The following is a 7,261-nucleotide window of genomic DNA, read 5'->3' on the forward strand; positions in this document are numbered from 1 at the left end:
ATCCTTACATGCATGTTAAGCAATTCTTTGAAATATGTGCTACAATCAAAATTCAAGGACTTGATGATGAGCAGATTAAGATGAGGCTATTCCCATTCAGTTTAAAAGATAAGGCTAAGTCATGGTTATACTCTTTGCCTAATGCTTCAATTCGTACTTGGGATGAGCTTTCTAATAAGTTTTTGCAGAAATTCTTTCCAGCTCAAAAGACTAACAAGATTAGAAAGGAAATTCTTGGTTTCACACAAAGAGAAGGAGAAGCTTTTCATGAATGCTGGGAGAGGTACAAGGAGATGATGAGTTCTTGCCCACACCACAATATAGAGAGTTGGATGCAAATGCAATCTTTCTATGAAGGTTTGCTTGATTCCGAAAGGATGATGGTAGATGCAACAAGTGGAGAAGGACTGATGAACAAAACAGCAGATGAGGCTTTTACTCTCTTTGAATCTTTGAGTACCAACTCTCAACAATGGAGCTACAATAAAGGAAGAGGAGCTCCTATGAAAGCTGTGGTCTCTGAGGTAAGTACTAATAATGAGATTAATGCAAAACTTGATGTTATGTGTTCTTTGCTTCAACAGGCAGTGACTGGCCCTCTAGGAAGCAAAGAGGAAGTTCAAGACCAATCTTTTGCAAAGCACATGCTAGAGCAAGCAAATGCCCTTCAAGGAAGGAATCCTCAGAATGATCCTTACTCAAACACATACAATCCGGGGTGGAGAAATCATCCTAATTTCAGGTGGAGCAATAATTCAAATGTGCAACAATCTCAAGGACCTCCCCCAGGATTTCAAATACAACAAAGGCAATTCCAGCAAGCTCCCCAACAAGTACAAGAGCAAAGGGGTGATCAAATGGGAGAATTGCAAGACATGTTCAAGAAGTTCATGGGGCAACAGATGCAAACCAATCAGAATCTTCAAAATGCAGTGAACAAACTAGAAGTGCAAGTTGGGCAGATTGCATCCTCCATGAGCAATAGAGCATCCGGAACTTTTCCAAGCCAAACGGAGGTGAATCCAAGGCATCATGAGCAAGTTAAAGCAGTGCACATCTTGAGAAGTGGTAAACAAGTTGATAATAAGGTTGGAGATGCCAATGAAGAGCAAGAAGATGGAGAAAACGTGGAGATCATTCAGCCACCACAAGGGCAGCCCACAGGTTCCACCAAACAGCCCCTCAATTCTCTTGGAAAGAGCACAGGCCCTAAGGTATCATCTAATGCTAATCAAGTTCCAATTTCATCTAATGCTTTTAGGCCTATTGCACCCTTTCCCAGCAGGTTATCAAAGTCAAAGAAAGATCAAGGCTTGGATGAGATAATGGAAATATTCAAGAAAGTGCAAATCAACATCCCATTGCTCAATGCCATTGCTCAGATTCCAAAATATGCAAAATTTTTGAAGGATCTATGCACTAACAAGAGGAGATTCAAAGAGCATGAACAGGTTGCATTAAGTGAAGAGGTTAGTGCAGTCTTACAAAGAAAGCTACCTCCAAAGCTAAAGGATCCAGGTTCATTTTCTATACCTTGTATAGTTGGTGATTTTAAGTTTCAAAAAGCTTTGCTTGATCTTGGTGCATCCATTAACCTTATGCCATATCATGTTTATGAGAAACTTAACCTTGGTGAGTTGCAAGCCACATCTGTGAGCATTCAATTGGCAGATAGAACTATCAGGTACCCTAGGGGCATTCTAGAAGATGTTTTGGTGAAAGTAGAAGAGCTGATTTTGCCAGCTGATTTCTTGGTGTTGGAAATGGAAGAAGCACCAATTCATGACAATCAGTTACCACTCATTCTTGGTCGTCCATTCATGGCAACTGCCGGTGCAATTATTGATGTGAAGAAGGGTACATTGACTATGAACGTGTTTGATGAGACAATAGCATTCAAAGTGTTTGAAGCCTCCAAGTTTCCAAGTGATGAGCATGAAGTTTTCCAGCTTGATGCAATTGATAATATGGTGAAAGAAGCACTGCCAATGAGTTATTTGGAGCCTATTGAAGCATGCATCACACAAAGCATAAGGAAAGAAGAAGTGGACAGATTAGAGGCTGTGATCTCTCCTTTACTTCTTGAGCTTGTTTGCAGCATGGATAGCTACATAGAAGTGGGAAAGAGGTATGCAAACCAATTTGAATCTTTACCCGCACCTACTAATAAGGTTTTACCTTCTATTGTGCAGGCACCGGAGTTGGAATTAAAGCAATTGCCAACACACCTTAAATATGCTTATTTAGGTGAGAGTGAGACTCTACCTGTTATCATTGCCTCACACCTCGAACCAAATGATGAGAAGAAGCTTTTGAGGGTTCTAAAAGAGCACAAAACTGCGATTGGATGGAGCATTGCAGATATCAAAGGCATAAGCCCAACATCGTGCATGCATAGGATACTATTGGAGGACAATGCAGTGCCTAAGAGGGATGCCCAAAGACGTCTCAATCCAAACATGAAGGAGGTGGTAAGGAAAGAAGTAATGAAGCTTTTAGATGTTGGTATTATTTACCCTATTTCTGACAGTAAATGGGTGAGCCCAATACAAGTTGTCCCCAAGAAATCAGGTATCACAGTGGTGAAGAATGAAGCAAACGAGCTTGTACCAACACGGATGACCACGGGCTGGAGAGTTTGCATTGATTATAGGAAGCTCAACACAGCAACAAGCAAGGATCACTTCCCTCTTCCATTTATTGATCAAATGCTTGAGAGATTGGCTGGCCATAGCCACTATTGCTTCCTTGATGGATATTCAGGTTACAACCAAATCGCCATAGCCCCAGAAGATCAAGAGAAGACAACCTTCACATGTCCCTTTGGTACTTTTGCTTATAGGAGGATGCCCTTTGGTCTTTGCAACGCCCCAGCCACTTTCCAAAGGTGCATGATGAGCATTTTCTCCGACATGGTAGAAAGGTTTATTGAGGTATTCATGGATGACTTCTCTGTCTTTGGTGATTCTTTTGATCAATGTTTGCATAACTTATCTAAGGTGTTGGCTAGATGTGAACAAAATAACCTTGTGCTTAATTGGGAAAAATGTCATTTTATGGTTAACCAAGGCATAGTTCTTGGTCATGTCATCTCTAGTAATGGAATTGAGGTAGATAAAGCTAAGATTGATTTGATTGCTTCTATGCCCTCACCTACTTCTGTCAAAGAAGTACGTTCTTTCCTTGGCCATGCAGGTTTCTATAGGCGTTTCATTAAAGATTTTTCTAAGATTGCAAGGCCTTTGTGCAATCTCCTTGCCAAGGACATGGATTTTGTGTTTGATCAAAACTGTGAGAATGCTTTCAATGCTTTGAAAATGATGCTCACAACTGCCCCAATCATTATGCCACCGGATTGGAGCTTGCCTTTTGAACTGATGTGTGACGCCTCAGATTATGCTGTTGGAGCTGTTTTGGGGCAGCGAGTTGATAAGAAGCCACATGCCATCTACTATGCTAGTAGAACCCTCAACGATGCCCAACTCAACTATTCCACCACAGAGAAGGAGTTATTAGCTGTCATATTTGCTTTAGAGAAGTTCAGATCTTATTTGATTACTAACAAGGTCATTGTTTACACTGATCATGCAGCATTGAAATACTTGTTAGCTAAAAAGGATGCCAAGCCACGCCTCATTAGATGGATCCTCTTGTTGCAAGAGTTTGACTTGGAGATAAAAGATAAGAAAGGAAGTGAGAATGTGGTGGCTGATCACTTGAGTAGATTGGTGCATGTATCTAATGAAGAGGAGGATTCACTGCCATTGCGTGAAAGCTTCCCTGATGAGCAACTCTTCTCTATTTGTGCTTTGAATTCTCTTAATCCATTGCCTTGGTTTGCTGATATTGTTAACTACTTATGCACTAACGAACTCCCTACAGGGTTATCTACATTCCAACGTGACAAGCTTAGGAAACAAGCAAGATACTACTTTTGGGATGATCCATACCTATTCAAGCATTGTCCGGACCAAGTAATTCGAAGGTGTGTGCCTGAAGGTGATTTTAAGAGCATTCTAGAGTTTTGTCACTCCCATGCATGCGGAGGCCATTTTGGAGCAAAGAAGACTGCCAACAAAGTGCTACAATCAGGTTTCTTTTGGCCTACCCTTTTTAAGGATGCTTATACATTTTGTGCTTCATGTGATAGATGCCAACGGATGGGTAATTTGCATGCTAGAAATCAGATGCCTCTCACTAATATCTTAGTCATTGATATATTTGATGTTTGGGGAATTGATTTCATGGGCCCTTTTCCTACTTCTTATGGATTTGAATATATATTAGTTGCTGTCGATTATGTTTCCAAATGGGTGGAAGCCATTGCCACTAGAACTAATGATGCTAAGATTGTGATCAGTTTTCTCAGAGGAAATATTTTTACAAGGTTTGGCACACCAAGAGCAATCATTAGTGATGGTGGCTCCCATTTTGTTAACCAAGCTTTTGCAGCACTCTTGAAGAAGTATGGAATCAAGCATAAGGTGGCAACACCCTACCATCCTCAAACTAGTGGGCAGGTTGAGATAAGCAATAGGGAGATTAAGCACATACTTGAGAAGACAGTGAACACCACAAGGAAGGATTGGTACATGCGTTTGGAGGATGCATTGTGGGCTTATAGGACAGCTTATAAGACCCCCATAGGTATGTCTCCATATAGACTTGTTTTTGGTAAACCTTGTCACTTACCAGTGGAGCTTGAGCACAGGGCTTATTGGGCGATCAAGGCATTCAATTTTGACATGAAAGCTGCTGGTGAAAAGAGGAGGCTTCAACTCAATGAGTTGGAGGAGTTGCGACATGAGGCGTATGAGAACGCTAAGCTTTATAAGGAGAAAACAAAGCAGTATCATGACAAGAAGATTCTTAGGAAGACGTTTGAGGAAGGGCAGAAGGTTCTCTTATTCAATTCACGCCTTAAGCTCTTCCCAGGTAAGCTTCGTTCTTGGTGGATTGGCCCTTTTGTTATTACTAATGTGTTTGATCATGGCGCAGTGGAGATTCAAAATATTAAGGATGGCAGCACCTTCAAGGTGAACGGACATCGGTTGAAACCTTACTTTGATGCCAACTTTGATGCCAATATTGAGTCTCAAGCACTCAAGGAGCCTCCACCACTCTCTTGAAGCTCACCAAAGTTTGGACGTCCGGCTGAAGACATAAAACTTAGCGCTTCTTGGGAGGCAACCCAAGGTGATGAGGAGAAGATAGAACGTGCAAGGAGCTTGCTTGCGTCCTAATCGCTTCAAAGGGGAGTTGTTTTCTGAACTCTAACATTTGGTTATGTCTTTTCCTTATCTTCTTTCCTTTCATTTATGAGGCATTGCTTGTTCTTATACTCTAAACATTGAGGACAATGTTTCATTTAAGTTTGGGGGGAAGGATTCAGTTATGTTGTTTTATTGTCAAATTTTAAATTTTTTAAGTGTGTCTAGTGTCTAATAACGCAGGATTTTGTGTGTTGTTTCGTTATCCTTCCAAACACCTATGATAAGACTTGGATTTAATACTAATATGGTTTTTTCAGAAATTGATAGTCATTGTTTAAGGCCTATGTGTGATTCTGAGTGAACTTTGTCTTGCATGCCATCCTTGCACTTATTGAGCACTTTGCCAAGTTAGTCCAATTTCTTGCTACTTGGAGATGTTATGCAATTCTGCTTATTTCATGATCTTGGTTTCATGCTCTAGAACTTATTTGAATATCTCTTGAGACATTCTGTTGCCATACAATGCTTAGGAAGTGATTTAGGCCATGTTTAAATCGTTTGAGCCTTTCTAACCATCCCTCTACATGTATTCATCCCTAGTCAATCCATTTGAGCCTACGTTAAGCCTTTCTTTGTGTAAACCATTTCTACCATAATAAATCTCTGTTTCTTATCTTTACCTATTCTTTGAGCAATTAAAGCTATCTTTAAAGGAGAGTCATAAAGATTGCAAGGTTTTTGGAGCAAAACTGAGTCATTAGTGCTGTAACCCAAGTGTTGAAAAGAAATAAGTTTTGGGGTATTGTTAACTAATCAAAAGAGGTAATGAAGTGTGACCAATGTAGTCACGGCCCTAGGGTGTTATAAGGAAAGATCATGGTGATCTAGGGTAAAGAGCCACAAAATTAGGCCAAATAACACATTTGAAGGTGCTGAAATTATGTTGAAAATCTGCTCATGTATGTGTTCCTTGCTTGTTACAAAGTTCAGTAATCTCTCATGCTTTTACCTATGCTTTAGTTGTGCTCAAAATGTTGTTATATCTCCATGTCTCCTCTTTCATTCAACCACTACCCTAAGCCTCATTACAACCCTTGTAAAGTCCTTTTGATCCTTGGTAATGTGTGGTATTACTGTGGAGAGCTGATTTCATAATGAGCTTATGGGGCTCGAAATTCTTGATTGTGCTTTAAGTGTGTGCGCATGTACTTATTTGAGTTGCAGGTGTTGTTCTGATTTGGCATTCACACACTACACTTAAGGATGTCATTGTAAGCTTTGCACACTCTTGAATCATGTGTGGAACTTAGATTGTGATTGTTGTGTTTCTTTGGAACCATATACTTTGATGATTCTTTGAGGATATTGTTTGGAAGGCTAGCTGCTTATTTTCTGTTTTCTAAGTTGTAGTTTTATTTTGTTTGCTCGAGGACTAGCAAAGTCTAAGTTTGGGGGTATTTGATAAGTTCATAATTTCACACATTTGCATGCCTTCGTTACTTAGTAATTTTGTTTAGTTTCTCTTTATTTCAAGTCACTTACCTATGTTTGTGTGTTCTATAGGTTGAAGGCAGCAAGAGATTGCTTTTGAAGCAAAATGGTGCAAAACGTGCAAAAACTGGATATTGAGTTAGAAGTTCATTTCGGACTTATCTTCTTCATCCGAGCTTGGATTGGGCCAATACTTGTGTGGTTGGATCAGAGACATTCTGAACTTCAAAATGGATATCTTAAAGTCATATTTGGATTCAGCCAAACCCAATCCGTGAGCCCATCAAAATACACATCATGCTGACATGAGGATGAGCTGATGGATGCTTGGTCATGGTGAGCTAGGCATGAGCTATTGGTTTCTGGATGGATGCTTGATCATGCTGACATGAAGATGACCTATGGCTGCTGGTGGGATTTATTAGTGCAGCAACCAATTCTGATTATCTAAATACAAGTGTTGTATGCATTAGTCATATTCAATTCAGAATTCCCCTTTCCTTCTCCCTATAAATACCACTTCCATTCCACATCCCAGACACAATTCACTTCATCCA

General features: G+C 40.1%; 1 non-coding gene across 1 annotated transcript; it reads right to left on the reverse strand.

Annotated features, from left to right (window-relative positions):
- Positions 1-215: 215 nt before the first annotated feature.
- Positions 216-322, reverse strand: LOC148292297 (small nucleolar RNA R71). Its single transcript, XR_015827230.1, has one exon. It is a non-coding gene; the product is annotated as a small nucleolar RNA R71 (small nucleolar RNA).
- Positions 323-7,261: the final 6,939 nt, after the last annotated feature.

The sequence above is a fragment of the Prunus avium genome, chromosome 8, assembly GCF_965620075.1.
Source record: "Prunus avium chromosome 8, drPruAviu1.hap1.1, whole genome shotgun sequence".
NCBI classification, from domain to species: Eukaryota; Viridiplantae; Streptophyta; class Magnoliopsida; order Rosales; family Rosaceae; genus Prunus; species Prunus avium.